The sequence below is a fragment of the Spermophilus citellus genome, assembly GCF_964194105.1.
Source record: "Spermophilus citellus genome assembly, chromosome: 5".
NCBI lineage: Eukaryota > Metazoa > Chordata > Mammalia > Rodentia > Sciuridae > Spermophilus > Spermophilus citellus.
The window spans coordinates 63,636,721-63,649,316 of NC_138186.1; positions in this window are offsets into that span (position 1 = coordinate 63,636,721).

Consider the following 12,596-nt stretch of genomic DNA (forward strand, 5'->3'; position numbering starts at 1 on the left):
GCTTTGTTGATGAATGCTTTAACCCTTCTCCCTACTTGCCTTGTGCCTACTGAAATCCACACCATAGCTATGGATGTCACCATTAACTTCCTTTTTTTTTTGTTTGTTTGTTTGTTTTGTTTTTTATCCTTATTGGCTTAGCCTGAGTCTGTGGCTCAAAACTTACTCGACATTGAACTTGGACCATTTCCTTCTAAGAATTCTGTTGCCCTAGATTTTTTATCTTTTTTTCTGAGAGCTCCTTTGTCAGGCATTCTTACTTCCATCCCTGTCCCCCTCAACTCTACCAGAAAGATTTCATACGGAATCTAAATTAGGACCTCGACCTTCAGTCTATTATAGTTCAGCCAGTCAGGCCCTCCAGAGCCATAGTTCCTTCATAATGCTGCCCTGGCTTTAGTAAATAACAGTGATAGTCTCAGACTGTAGGGACCCGAAAGGGGAAGCTTCTGGAAGACAGGTTGAGCCACCAAGAAAGGGAGGAACCATTTGTAACATGAGTCATGAAAACTCCAATGGAGATGGTTTCTTTTTCTTTTTTTTAACTAAGGATTATTTATTCTGCAAATTTTTCAACCAGATTTTTAGGTATGGACTTCCATTCAATTATTAGTTCATGATGTTAAGTTGAAATAGCTTTTGAAATCAGTACTCATGCTTATTAGAAAGAAGGGAAGTCATGAGGAATGTTGAAAATGAAAAGTTAATGACATTAAGTGAAACATCTTTTGCTGATTCACATTTTCCTTGTCCATTGAGAATAATTCCATGTATTCCCTGGATATGTTTATAAATTTCAGGCTTATCAGTTAGATATCCTTATTTCAATAAAGCAGACAGATACTCACACTGACTTCAAGGAGACACTGCAAGTTTCCATTACAAAAAATAAGAGAAACTTCTGATCTCTGAACTCTAATCATACAAGTTCATGGAAATCTGAGATACTAAATAGGGATATTTTGCATAGGTAAAGAATAATAATGGATAAATTATAGCACCTTCATTAGTATTATCTTGTCATTACACTTATTGCCTAAAAATTATGGCTCCATCATGTGTATAAATCAATCTCACTCAATTAATTTTAATATTTTTATAAATGAAATTTACTAAAATAGAGTACAAAGACATTGTGCTTGAAAGATAATAGCTTTCTGTTATAATACACTTTGAATTCTCCTAAAATCCAAAACTTCAAAACCCTGAATGCTCCAAAATCTGAAACTCTTTAAACACATAAAATCACAAGTGGCAAACTCCTCTACTGACCTCATGTGAGAGGACACAGTAAAAATATTGTATAGAGTTGCCTTTAGGCTATGTGTATAAGGTATATAAACATAAATTTCATATAGTCCCAAATCTGAAAATATTTGAAATTCAAAACACTCTAGTATCAAGCATTTGTCGTAAAAAAATGTTCAACCTATAAAAAAGTAAGAGATTGAAAAAGAGGTATCTAGAGCAAGTCATTTTCCCTCAATTCCATAGAATACTTATATGGGAAAAATAACAAAGCTTTTTTTAGAATTTGGAATAATTATGTTTAATTTAAGTAAGTTATGTCAACTCGGCTGTTGTCAAAGATGACCAAGGTATTTTAAAATTCTAACATAAGTAAGGGGCAATTTAAGTCTGCTGTATATCATGGCATAGAATGCTTGAATAGTACTGTTGAAAACATGGGAGTTTTAAGGGAAATGTTTTTTCTATTCCAGTGTCAGCTTGTCTCAGTAGTTATTTTCTCTGTGAGGATAGGAAAGGGAGATGGGAAGAAGCATTCATTTCTTGAAGAACTTGGGTTCTACAGGTTGACTTCACATTTTGCAGCCTGAAAACCACAGGAAACCTGCATTCCAGGAGCAGCTGCAGTATATACCTATGAAGAAGTAATTTTCTTTTGACCAAAGAATTCTGGGTCCTTGATACACAGTTTCTTGGGCCAATAGGTCATTCTCTGTGGATGCTATTTGACATTTCTTATGCTTATTGTAACTTGCATTCAGTAACAAAATAGTGTAGGTAGGAAGTGACCCAGCTAGTATTCAAATCTGGGTTTGTTTGACCATCAATTCCATGTTCTTTCCCTTTGCATTGAGCCCTTCATTGATCAATGTCTTTCCTGTGTCCTGTATAAATGAAGCTAGCGTTCTAAATAGATCCTTGTTCTACAAATGGTAATAACACAGTGAAAGATGTTCTAAGATGTCAGTACTTGTGGAGATAGTGAATGGGCCACTTGGGCACTTTAAACTGTCAACACATTTGTTATTTTTATTATACTAGCTAGAATATAAGGCCAATGTGAATCCCCGAAAATCAATCCCCTTTTGTATTTTTAAGCAAATTCCTGAAATTCTATTCTCTAAATAGAACTGGGGTTTGTGTAACAAAGATAAATTTTGGACTTGAGAACCCTTCTGTGAAGTCATTCACTAAAGGCTAATTCCAAGATGTAATGTGTTCCCAGCCCAGGAGAACAGAACATAATTGACACAATAAATAGCCATTTACTACTCTGAATTGCTTTTCAAGTTGGATGTAATAAGAATGAAAGACAATGGGTATTCTTTGAATTCTTAATTTCTTCCTTTGTATCCACAGGAAGTTCCAATGGCCCTTTTATATATTGCCACATATGATAGGCCATATTAATCCCCCCAAATGTCCATATTCTAAATTCTGAAACCTGGGAATAAGTTATTTTGCATGGAAAAAGTGACATTAAAGATGTAAGAAAGATTATAGATCTAGATTAACTAATCATTAGTTCTTAAAAACAGAACTTTTTCTCACTGAGTAGAGAGTAGAGAGATGCAGCAGAAAAGAAATTTGCCAGACTTGATGGCACACACCTGTAATCCCAGTGATTTAGAGGCTAAGGCAGGAGGATAGCAAGTTCCAGTCTGGCCTCAGAAATTCAGTGAGGCCCTAAGTAAATTATTGAGAACCACCTCAAAATAAAATATAGTTAAAGGGCTATAGTTGTAGCTCAGTGCTTAAGTGGTTAAGTGTCCCTGAGTTCAATCTCCTGGTACAGAAAAGAAAAGAAATACAAGATACATGGCAGAAAAGAAATTGAGAGTGACTCCAAGCATGAGATGTTTTGACATGTCATTGCTGGCCCTAAATGCAGAGGTCCACATGCAAGGATGGGGGATAGGCTTCCAGGAAAAGAGTGGTTTCATCTGACAATCAACAATGGAATGAATCTCTCTGTCCTGTAGCTACAAGGGAATGCATTCTGAAAAAAAAAAAAAAAAAAAAAAAGAGCAAACAAACAAACAAAACCCTGTATGAATGACCTTGGAAGTGGATTCTCCCCAGATCCTCCAGTAAGGTAGCCAGCCAACACAGCCAACATTTAATTTTCATTATAATGAGACCCTTGGCAGATTTCTACCCTAGAGTACTGTGAGATAATAAATGGCATGCTTTAAGCTTCTATGTATTAATGTAACAATAGAAAACTAATACACCACTTCTGGGAATATATCATGATCTTTTTTTCTAGTCTATTCTTTTGAGCCTTTTAATCATGTTTTATCCACTTTTACGGAAGATATATAACTCAAGACTTATGATTTATATTGGCCACACCTCTTTTTGATTAAGTACCTTACTAATTTATTCTTTCTCATGCCTTCTTGAGGCTTTCGAGATCTCCTATAGCTGTTTTTTACTCCATATCTGTAATTGATAGCAAATCCATTCAAATGCTCTGGAGTCCAAAGTAAATTTTGTTTTGCTTTCATGGGAATTTTTCTCCCTATTTTCAGAGACATGTCCTTCCCCATATGCATCAATCTCAACCCACCTCTTTGAAGCAGGTGCATAGATCTTCTCCTCCTTACCTCACCTCCAATTACTAAGTCTTTGCTTTTGATGAGTTCAAAACATGTGCATTTATTCTCATGAACAGCTATTTCCAACTTCCAGCCTTAGTTCCAAGTGAGTGAGCTTGTAAAAATGTGCCCTCGGGTGTAGAGGAAGAGAGAGCTGCAAGAAATAGTAATATGTTTCCTTTTTTATTTTATTTTATTTTTTTGTATTTACATGTCATTTGATCCTTCTGAAGATAATTTTTAAGATTCTGTGTGGTAACAAAAGGATGATGATATAATCATGAGGTTAAGGTGGTTTTAGAGAAAATTTCTGGAACATGTGTTCAGGCTTGTTAGAATTGGTATAATTATTGGCAAATTACTTGGCCCATATTTTATCCACACAATTGGAAAACCATCAGACTTAGTGCCCAAAGAATATGACATATTGAAAATTTGAGATCTTGGAATAAAATAATGACAGTTTTATTTTGCAAGTGGCCTCCAGAGATCTCAGTCTTCTGGTATCTACACATGCGCATATTACATACACTTTACAGACTTGAATATCTTTGGATTGTGTTAGGATACTTATATCAGAAAGGGCCAAAACAATGGTGGTTTAAGTTACATAAAAATTTCTTCCATGCATGGAAGAAGCTAAGATACAGACAGATTGGGATTGCTATCATGGCTTTATGGTCACCAGATACAATTTTTTTATTCTAATTTTTGATCCATTATCCTAGTATGTAGTTTCCATTTTAAATATCACCTTGTGGTTTAAAAAATTGCTATACCTCCAGTTTCACAAATGCTTATAAGCCAGCAAGAAGGATGTAGGGGTGATGATGGGGATGCAGAAAACAATAGCTTCCCCATGTCGATTTCTGCTAATGAGTCATTATTGAAATTCTATAAAATATTCCATTTTATTATTATTAGCTAAATGTTACTTGAATAAACTCGACTAAAAGGGAGAATGGGATATAATCATTTTAGCTAGGGAAAACAGAATTCTAAGTAAAATCTGTGGTTCTGTTTTATGGAAGAAAGAGAGAATAGATATTGAATGACAAATGGCATTTTCTGCCTTATTCACATTTAGTGATTTCTAAAAAAAAGTGTCTGTCACCATCCCTTCATGACACCTGGTTTATAGCATGAAGTTGCTTGAGAACTTCTGCAGTATTCGAGTTGAGTTCATTTAGTCAGTAATGGTCTGGATAAAAGGTGTCTCCCAAATGTTCATGTGTCAGACAATGCAAGAACATTCAGCATTGAAATGATCAGATGATGAGAATTGTAACTAATTACTGTATCCACTGATATAGATTAACTGGTTAGTAACTATAGGCAGATGGGTTGTGGCTGAAGGAAGTAGTCACTGGGGGCATGACTTTGAAATTTATATTTTTTTCCCGTGTGTGGAACTTTCTCTCTGCTTCCTGGTGGCCATATTATGAGCTTCCTTCCACCATGATGTTCTGCCTCCTCTTGGTTCCAGAGCTATGGAGTCTGCTGAACATGGACTGAACCTCTGCTACTGTGAGTCAAAATAGTTTTTCCTCTTCTAAACTGTTCTTGGTTCCAGTGAGGAAAACCTAATTAAAACAGTCTCTATACAAAAATTTTTCAAAAAGGAGAGGCTATAGTGAACTTTATATTGTTTCACTTTTCCATTGGAAACATACTCTTGAAATTCCTGGAAATACTGTTACTGAAAGCTGTTCCTTATTCCTGATGCCAATCCAATAATGAGGACACTGTTTAGAGAAAAAGGAAAAAAAAATTATTAATTTGCTAGCAAAGTTCGAGAAACACAGAGGATTGTTGTCCCAGAGGCTGTGATTCTGCCATCAGAGAGATCAGAGGATTTTGAAAGAGGTGATTCAAAAGCTGCATTCCAGGTGTTCCCTGTGTGTGTGTGTGTGTGTGTGTGTGTGTGTGTGTGTGTGTGTGTGTGTATGTGTGTGTGTGTGTGTGTGTGTGATTGATCCACCTGTTAATTTGGGAGACAGCCATTTCTTAGATCTTCAAGCACCATCTTGGATACTTGGCTTCGATGGTGTGTATGTGCTCGAGGACAGATAACTCAGCCTAGGATGGGGAAGGAAGGTAATCCTGTTTTCTCCAAAGTTAGGAAGGATGGGGAAGAAGAAGTGGAAAAAAATGTACATGTTAAAATAAGCCTTGGTGGCAGAACAGCAAGGGCTAGATTCAAAGCTTGAAGTAGACCAATGTTGCAATACTCTCTTTTCTTCACTTAAAATCCATCTGGATTTGGTTGCTGGTTACTTCCTCTCACCGTTAGCATTGTGGATGCTCTCAGCTAATCACCCCACCCCATACACTGGCAATAGTGATTCTTAGTGATACAATCTAATTTAGGGTGAGTCAGACCCAAGATTTAATATGACTTTTTTTTAGTTCTTTATGAGTCTGGGGGAATGTCACTCCATATACTTCTGGCAGTGATTCTGAGACTTCAGGACAAAAGCCTGTCTGGGAGCAGAGTCTATTCACACATTATTTTAATAGGTAGAGAAAAAATGAAACCAGATCTTCTGAGGTCTTAACCATTTTACTTAAGTAAATTTGTGTCAGGTTTTCTTATGTTGACAAACCAATGAGTCCTTATTGTCACAGAAAGGAAAACATAATTGGTGGACTATTCCATATTAGCCTCAATGCATTTCATGTTTGCCTAATCTTTTCATAACACCCAACAAGTTAGAAATGTAGATATAAGTTTTATAAATTTAACAAATGAGTAAACTGAGGTCTAGAGAGAATTATTACCTGTTCTCATGGCTTCTATAAAAGTCAAGTTCAGATTTATAAGTATTAGTAGAGTCTTGTAAGAATAAGAAAATTCAGGAGAGGACTGTGACTGTATTTAAGTTTCATATGTTCAGGCTGGGTAAGGAGGTATGTGTCTTTAGGCACAACAAACAATGGATAATGGAAAATATACTTTAGTCCTCAAAGAAATCCTAGATTGCCGTTTTCCAAAAAGTAGCAATTTTGATGGATTATAATTTAGCACTCATTTCTTTTTTTAATAATTTTTCAGACCTCTTCTGATTTCTGTAGTTTGTTCCAAAATTTGTAGCTATTTTGGTATGTATGTGCTTAAGACACAGATAACCAGGTTAAGCTGCACTAAATAGTTGACCTTTCATCCATCCAGTCTTACCCTCTGAATTCTCCCCAACAATAACCATAAATGCCTTCCTATCTTGTTTATCCTAGGAAATTGAAAACTTTTCCATAGACTGTACAAAACTTTTAAGATTAAAAATAGAAACTTTTCATCTTGTTTCAGTCCTAAGATAGTTTCTGGAAACATTACCTGGTGTGTGAATCATCATTTTTTTTTTTTTTTTTTACCTCTTTGAATGCCTCACATGAGGTTGTGTGATTCCCAATTCAAGAAACTGTAGTTTTTTTCAGGTTACCCTGGGGGCAGCATTTTTATTGTATAAATTTGGAGGCAAAGAAGTGACATTTGGATTTCTGAAATAGACATTTGAAGCTCATAAAAGACACAGTAGTTTTTAGAGAACAACATTTGAATTTTAAAAGCTCTTCTTTTTATTGTGCATCAAAGTTCAAGTTGTTGCCCTCTACACACAAAGCGTAAGCAAACAATTATCCAGTAAGAAAATAGAGGAAGAGGTGTAAAAGACATAAAAAGAAGCAGATGCTAGAGGCACTGCTGTGGACCTCCTCTTGTTTAAGTCCCCCACAGAAAATAAGACATACTCAGCTCCCAAGAAAGTTAGTGATCTAGAAGAATGGAAACCCATGCCTCCTGTCCACATGGGTCAAGATACCAGTGCTTTGTATCCAGAGTGGGTAGGATTCCTCAGCCTCATGTCCAGATGGAAAGTATGAGAATACAGAAAGATTCCAGAATCACAACAGGAAGATAAGAAGGAGTAGTAGAATGTTTTTTCATTAGAGTTCCTGAGATGGCCCCAAACTTTCTGTCTACTTTAAATGGAAGTAGCTCTCAAGTATCTACATTTCCTATGGTCTTAGGAGAATCAGGAACAGCAAAGATAGAGAAGGAGAGATTTGAACTTCCAAGTTACTATAGGTGTCACAGACAATTGATCAAAATTTAATCAAATGAAAATTCTGAATTTAATTCTCAAACTTTTGACTGGTTTTCTGTGGATGACTATTATTTTGGGCTTAGGGTGCATCTTCTAGAAAGAATTTTTATTTGCTTCCTCCTGAGGCCTCATTGTATTAATTCTGGTTTAATTTAGTGTGAGGGTTCCAGTCAACCATCCAATCTTTTATTTCTTTGATCTGTTGTTCCCAGTGATTTCAGTCTTCATTATTTCTGGCCACATGGTCACACTGAGGACATTTAGTATGAAACAGTAAATTCATTCTTCTGACCTTTAGACCGCAATCTCCTGACTGTATGCCCACTGGAATGTCTTTGTGATAACTCGAACTATTCACTCTCGGAACTCCTTCCTTAACAATTCTACTGCATTCTGACCTGAATTCCTTCTCTATGTTGTTCAGACCCTATGAGTCACCATTTAAGCTCTATTCTCCTTAATAGTTCAAATGTGATATTTTCTTTTCTTTCTTTGATACTCAAATAGAAGTGAACCAGATGAGAGACCCACACCTAGAAGACCCTTACCATAATTAAGCAGAAACATTCACCATATTTGTAACATAGAAGTTCTTCTTCTTGTCAGAAAGCATTGTAACATAATATCAGCAAAAATTTCTGCAAAAAAAAAAAACTCAATATGGGATAGTATTTTTTTTTTTTTTTGTGAGGACTAAATTGCTTTGTCTTGAAAAAGCTAAGTTTGGTCACAGACTTGATGATGTTACTTCTGCTTTTGTGATAAAAGTTGTAAAACCTCTGACTAATCTAAGTAATGAGACAAAAAGCACTTGTCATATAAACCTTCAACCCCTCCTCCAACATGGTACAAAGTTCAAAGAATTTTCAGATTCAAAGTTCAGAGAAATTTTTAGGTGGTAGCCCTTCTAGACCCTGCAGCCAATAAACCTGCTTTCTAAAAATTCCTCGGGTGTCCAGTTTCTTTTGTCCCATATCAGAAGAGTCCCAAACATGAACAAATTTGACTGCATACTTTCTGGTAAGCATCAAATGTTGAAATCTGCTAAAGAAAATCACACAACTTCAGAAATTGATCCTAGTTCGATTGTCATCTGATCCTTCAGCCTTGTTCAGCACATTTTTATGTTTTTGGTTTTCCCCCCTAGTTATGTATCACTACAGTATGGATACTCTGAACTTGTCATTATTTCTCCAAGCCTTTGACTAAATCAACACTATTTTCTCCTTCAGCTTTAGAAAACAGATTCATACTATTTATCACAAAGAAAATGGTAATCACTAAGTCATACAGTTTCTACTCTTAAACTTTTAAAAATGCATGTGTATCCATGTTTTTCAGCTTTTTATTCAGTTACATTGGAAGAGAAACCTCTCTTTTGCTCTACAGCCAATCTCCAGACATGTAGCTTATCTTTTTCTAATTCATCTTAAAATACTCCTCAAGATCTTACTTTGTGGATTTTTAATTCACTACCTCCGCCTTACATCTCTCTCTCATTGAAAGTTTTTTTTTTTTTTTCATTAAATACAATAGCACAGTCTGCTTGTTTGCATTCCAGAGAGTAAGCTCCTGGGGGATAAGAACCATTTCTGTCCTGTCTTTGGTATAATATAGCAAGTAGTATAATTCCTGACCCAAATTGGATGCTCAATGGATATTTTGTTAAAGGAATATACTGATATCATTAATACATGAAAATAAAAGAACTAAATCTTCCTGAATGCTAAATCATGCTGAGGTAGTCTTTCCCCAATTTATTTTAACAAGTAATAAAATATCCCTCTAGAGAAGAAGATCTCAGGAATACACTGTGATTCCACTTTAAATCCAAATCATTACTTCCTACTTCTAACTGTAATGATATTCAACAGCCAAGAGTCAGGTGATGAATTCTTGACCATACTTCCAGTCTTATGAGCAAGGTATTATAGAATATAGGCTTACTTTCTGTGGCCCTGAGATTTTCTACTGCTAACTAGAAAGTATTGCCCTCCAGGAGAAAATTAGGGCTGGAAGCATAGTGCACAGCTGCATAGAGCCATGCAGTCTGTTAGCTGCTCTGTGTGTGTCCTCTCTCCTTCCTGCCCGAATCCACCTGCTCTCAGGCCATCTGCAGTAGGGCTGCAAGATTAACTTAATAAACCTGAATTACTATGAAAGTTTTGCATTAAAATGTGAGCATTTGTCTTAGCCTGGGGAGCCAAGCTTTCTGGTGTGATATAAAAGGACCCAAGAAGCAGAAAGGAAAGGCCTTTTTTAATAACCCACTTTTTTCCTAATGGGTCACTGACTGTTTACTTTCACCACCTAAGGTCAATTTGATACATTTTCTACATAAACTTAAAGTACCCTGCAGTGGTAAAAGATAGGCAATAAATTAAAAGCCAAACAAAACAACATAAAACCCAAACAACCAAAAAAGGAAAATCCTAGTGAAAATGACAAAGGTATCAACCCAGTTATTTATAGAACAAAATAGTTGATTAAAATCAAGTATTCTTAATTACTAACAAAATCTTAAATAAAATGGGAAATAAAACCTTAAATAAAATATTTATATTTTAAATGCTAATGACTGGGGCTAAAATGCTCAGTGGTAGAGTGCCTGACTAGATGTGAGGCCCTGGATTGAATACTAAGCAATGCAAAAAAATAAAAATAAAATAAGTAAATATTAAAAAGTAAAAAATGATAACATTAATTCTTACTCAATCTGTCATTTAAGAAAAAAAGCATCTTGTCTTTTCTTAGTTTAAAAATGTCCTTTGTATTAAAAATGTGCATGTAATTTAGGTTGGCATCTTAATTTAACATGACTAAATTATAAATGGCATTGAATTGAAACAGTAATTTCCATAGATATGTAATTTTAGGTGTCACAGTATTTTATTATTGCTGTTAATCTTAGAGATCACTCTACATATACACGAGCTTATTTCACACCCAGAGGTCTTAGCTCTGAAAGCTGCATTTGCTCAATCACTCATTTATTTATTCTACTGTCCACACACTGTGATGAATCCTGTGCTTGTGCCAATGTTCCAGAACCAGGACAACAAGTGATGTGCCCTTGAAGAGAAGAGAACAGTCTGGTGTGTGAAATGCAAAGCTAAACAAATAATTACATTAAAACATGCACATGAAAAGATAAGTGTATCTAAAGTGATCTTAGGGTCTATTTGAACTTGTGACAAATGGGAAGATTCAGAGCAAGTGTCACATGTGAAGAGATGATGACTTGCTGCATATCAACTTTTTGTTGCTCAGAAAAAATACATGAGAAAAACAATTTAACAGATTAAGGATTTATTTTGGCACAATATTTTAAAGGATTCAGTCCTTGCTCTTCGGCTCTTTGCTTTGGGAATGAGGTAAGGTAGATCATCATGGCAAAATACATGGTACAGGAAAGCTATTCACCTCATTGGAGAGGGTAAGCAGAGAGGAGAGAAAGGAAGCCTGGGGCCCTTCCATTACCTACCTCCACTGACCCTCTTCCTCCAACTAGGCCCCATCTCTTACTGCCTCAACCATCTCCCAATAATGCCATCAAATTATTAATCCACTAATGATCTAATTCACTGATGAGGTTGGAGTCCTCATGATGCAATCATTTCCTAAAAGCTCCACCTGTAAACATTGACATACTGAGGACTAAGCTTTTAACACATGAGCCTTGGGACATTCTGGATCCGAACTATAATACTCTATCTCTAATGTCAATTTATTACCCTCCCTTCTGATTATACCTTTGTGATAATAAAGAGTAACAATTGTCGTCGCTGCCTAAAGATGTGAATCAGAAACATGATTCAGGAACCATTCATTACTCTGAGACCATGTTATTCTTTATTTCCAGTTTCTAGTTATATTATTACTCCTGTTCTATTGAAGCAGAGACCATAACCTGAAAGCCTGTATGTGTGCTGTACATGTCCCACAGACATATATACTTTGCTTTTTACTTCTTTAAAATACCAAAATGTGAATGGTTTTTGATGTGGCTTGCGTTTCCAGGTGACCTCAGTCTCTACTACCTCCCACAGCTTTCTTTCAGTCGGCTTCCTTTGGGATATTTGCTTGCTCATTTTGGCATTTTAAAGTGTGGCCTTCAAATTGAAGTGTGAAAGAGCTAATGTCATTTATGAGTCATTTATGAGTCAAGGATCTCAAGTCAACCAAAAAAGAGAAGAAAGATATTACTAAGTTTGTTTTCAGGTGGTCCTAATCAAGATGTTGCTTTCTCTTTGGTATTTGACTTTTAGCCAACAGAAAACTCGCTGAACAATTATATTGACACAGGGCGAGTGGGCACAAAGTATTCGCAAATAAAGTGTTTTTATTTATGCTCCTCTGTAATTTTATCTTTGGAAATTGATTTCCCATTTTATCTTGATGGAAAAAAACAGGAAAACTCAATCATTTAAAATATAGTCATAAATGCATAGTTTTTTAAAAACGATGCTCCCTAAAATTTTAATAAAATTACTTATCACAGAGCTCAGGAACTTTAATTCTCAAGAAAGGCTTGGGGCAAGAATTTGTCACACTGTCTTAGTTATCTATTACTAGATAACAATATTATCACAAACTTAGAGACTTAAAGCTACACACATTATTATCTCTCAGTTACCATTGGTGA